The sequence below is a fragment of the Hibiscus syriacus genome, unplaced genomic scaffold, assembly GCF_006381635.1.
Source record: "Hibiscus syriacus cultivar Baekdansim isolate YM2019G1 unplaced genomic scaffold, ASM638163v2 tig00111779_pilon, whole genome shotgun sequence".
NCBI classification, from domain to species: Eukaryota; Viridiplantae; Streptophyta; class Magnoliopsida; order Malvales; family Malvaceae; genus Hibiscus; species Hibiscus syriacus.
Genome location: NW_024063176.1, coordinates 400,234 through 404,294, shown reverse-complemented (window position 1 = coordinate 404,294; position 4,061 = coordinate 400,234). Strand labels below are relative to the sequence as shown.

At 34.4% G+C, this 4,061-nt stretch overlaps 1 pseudogene; it reads right to left on the bottom strand.

The window, feature by feature from the left end:
• Positions 1–703: 703 nt before the first annotated feature.
• Positions 704–3,307, bottom strand: LOC120170361 (annotated as a pseudogene).
• Positions 3,308–4,061: the final 754 nt, after the last annotated feature.

The following is a 4,061-nucleotide window of genomic DNA, read 5'->3' as shown; positions in this document are numbered from 1 at the left end:
TCTAATGATCATAAACCAATCTTAAATTTAACAAGTAACTAACTAACCAGAAACTCACTTTTGTTTTGGGTTCCCACACATAAAGGAAGAAGAAGAGAAAGAGAACTCTGGAAGCTTGTAGATTTCTCTTCTCTTCCACGTGGTTAATATATAACCTTTCTTTAATTAATTATTTCCCTTACAAAAGACCCTTTTGCCCTTCACTTCATCTAATAATTACTTACATTTTTTCAGGTAATATTTTTAAATAAATCATTAAACTATTCCATTCTTCTACTTTAGTCACCAAGTTCTGAAATTTTTACAATTTAGTCACTAACCCATAGATTGGGATGTTACACATTGTGTGTCAGAGAGTATATGCACTCAGTTGCTTTCCCAAAATTATCAGTATAAATAAAAGAAATTAAGCACATTTTAGTTAAACAAAATCAATATAACATAAGAAACATGATAATTGTGGGAATTTACAATGTAAAAGGGACAATCCAACCAACTGGTAGTTGCAAATCAAAGAAAGCCATATGACTTCAAATTAGATTGTCATTGTTCTTAGACTCTTGGAACATAGAAACATGGTTCAATATTTTACAATAATAATATGATGACTAAATAGAACAGAACATGGTACCATTTAGCTTGAAGGATTTTGTTACTACATCAATTCTCATGTTTCTGGGAGTGAAGAAACCTAAAATCTTTCTTATCGTCTCCTCATCCCATAACTCATAGACATAGTCTCCAAAGATAACATGTTATGGTGGATAAACAAGCAAATTTTCTGCAACAAAGAAACAAAAGGAATAGTTAATGGAATGCAACAGCAAATACCAAAAATTAGAAATAAATATAGATTCCTAGTTTTATTTATCAAAACAAAATTAAATATCCATTCTTGAGGGGAAAGTTGACGCAATAATTTAAGATATTGATAAAGATAACCAATGATGTCAAATATCTGCAAGGAAAAAGTGAAGCACCATTAACAATTGTGGCTAAAAAACACAAAATTCACGAAGCAACCTTAAAAAAATATAAGCACATACAATATAGAAACACTCACAGTAGCAGTAACTGACTAGGTACATTTTATTATAAAATTGAGTTGCCAATTACAGAAACACAATGAGAAACATTGTTATTGTGATCATATTAATTTCAGGGTATTAAAATCTGATATTAGCATAATAGTAGTACTAGTAGTAGTTAAGCATATTGAATAAACTTAAGGGGTTAAGTATTTGAAATTGAAGCAAATGAAAAACACTATCTATATTCCACAGACTAATCAAGAATCACTTATCATTTATAAGGCATCAAAGCTGTACAAGACTGGGATAAAGATTAATACTTACGAACCTGTGTGTTGATGCGTGCCACTTTGTGCACATTCAGAAAGCCAACCATATCTTGGTAACCAGTGAGGAGTAGTGCCAACTTCTTGTCTTCATCTGAAGGAATAATCCAAAATATTAACAAGTCGGTACAAACTTGGAACCAATAAGTGCAAATGATGAGCACGAGGTAGACTGACAATAAACCTTGAATTGCTTTGACTGAAAGCAACATGTCTGCCATGTGTTGCCATCTTTTACAGAAGAATGGTGAAAGAAGGGAAGGTGAAAAGGTTATTATGGCTACCGAATTCGAAGACTGTACCATGCTTTTGAGAGATCTAATAGTAGTTAAGCATATCCTACTCCTGCAATAGTTCATATTATGACCCTTTAAAAATGCCATACCATCAAAGTGAGTTCCAAAACTATGACTTCTACAACTTCAATGGTCCAAAAACATCTTATATTTAAGCACTCGTAAGGAAAAGAAACATGAATTTATAATAGCTCAATAAATCTAAAAAATCTTCCGCTAACCATGTTAGAATATGCACACTGTGGAGCACAAAATGATTGGATAGCGATACGACCAGCATAAGAAATGCTGCCATCATTTCTACAAGATTGCCGAAAAAGAGGAATGACCGACATGTATACCAAATGGAAAGAAGGAAAAGAAAGGTAATGGCAAGTTAGTCAAAGACACTAAAATTAAGATTTTGGAGCTTCATACAGGATTCTTCATACATCTATAAGGGAGATGACATAACAAGTAATAATAAAATCAAATAATTCCGCGGGAACTGAAAGATACTAGAAAATATGCCAGCATGATCAAATAATTCCAGCATCATTAATATATGAACAAGAAGGCAAACAATGATAATGTGGGAACTGAGATAAAAATGTTGCACATCGATCCTGAAGAGTGGAAAGGTCAGAAAAATCTTGGATGCTAACACAATCTATGCGCTGACCATTGATTAAGTGCCTCTCTAGGGGCTTCTGCAAGTCAAATTCATTAGAGTACTCACGTTTTCCATCTACACCATGTTCACATAAAGAGAGACCACTTGTACTTTAAAAAAGAAAATAACATGAACACTGATTAAGAACAGGGCATTTTTCAGATAAGTAACTGAAGAGTGATAGCATTGACATTGGTTAAGAACATGGCACTTTCAAACAAACAACAGAAAAGTGACAGTAGCTTGAGCATTAGTTAAGAATAGTGCACTTTCAAACAACAACTGAAAAATGAGGAGTGTAATTAGGGATAAACTACCTCTTTAGCCATCAAAAGTGAACTGATTTTCACTAAAATACTTCTTATACTGCCAAGCAATTCTCATACATTTCTCCTGTAATTTTTTTTTTGAATACAACATTCACAATCTGAGCATTTAAACACAAGATAATTCAAACAAACTTGAGAAACCAAAGAAAACAAGTGTCAAAGATAAAGGGACCTGATTTGGATCAGGTTCCCGGGATTTGTCATCTTTAGATACAACAGGACTGGGCAAAGTACCCAAAAATCCCCTTGGATCTCTGGCTGGACTAGCATAGAGAAGAGGTTGACCGTGAACAAGTCCTTGAGCCATGAAATTCCTCAACAAAAACATGTGATGTGGTGCTTCTGTATCTTCCATCACCATAACCAGGCTTCCCAAAGGGAACCCACCACCCAGTACCTCTGCATAACAAGTAAAAACTATCGAATAAGAGAACACATCACTCAAGTCAGTGATAAGATAATGTTAGGCAATTATGTGTATGCATTACTGTCAAGGTCGTGTATCCCAGAAGATAGAAAGACCGTGCCATTAGGCCCACACATAAGTCCAGGGCCTAGAGATGGGGCTGTAGTGGAAAGGTTTTGAGAGAAGCTACTCCTCCGAATCTTGGCCGTAGCCATAGCAGTAGCAACAGTCAAAAAACAAAACGCCAAGCAATGCAGTGATCTAAGACTTTCCTGGTTTTACTCCAACAAGATTGTTCAGACTTCAAACAATACCTTGTTGCACACTTAGTCAAAATAAAATCTAAAAAACCAACATTTATCACTAAGAATATCAAAAGCAGTAATGAAATCATATAAAACAAAAGGCATACTTCTCATAATGACGTGATTAGAACAAAAAATATTAAATTTATTTCAAATTTTAGCTCTTTCCATACCGCCCATCTTTGCCAAAACTAATAAACACGAAAAAGTATAAAGTTTTCTTTAAGAACCCACATTTTGTTTTTCAGTCTCTTTACATTCAATCCTTATATCAAATAAAAGGTACGCAGTTTTTTTAGTAAACTTTACTAAACATGAAAAAGGCTCCAAATGTGTATCTTTCTATATAAGTAAGGAAACAGATATGAATCAAATTCTCACCTTAAACTCTGGCTTCCCTTGAGAACCTTGCAAACGGACTTTTAAAACTCACGAATATTAAGCAGAGCAGAAATTAGTGCAGTTGAGCAGAATGAATAGAGCTGAAAGTAACGAAACCTAGAAAATGAGCGAGACCCTACGCTTCAAGAGGGTCAGAAAAGCTTCCAAATCCTACGCACAATTATGCCTGCAACCAAATTCACAATCGATGAATCAATCTAATGTCAGGACTTTAATCAATATAAGAAAGGGAGAAGACAAACCTTTTTAGACTGAACGACCTTCTCTTCAATCTGTTTCTCATAATCAGTTCCTCTTCTTCTTCGTCATCTCCA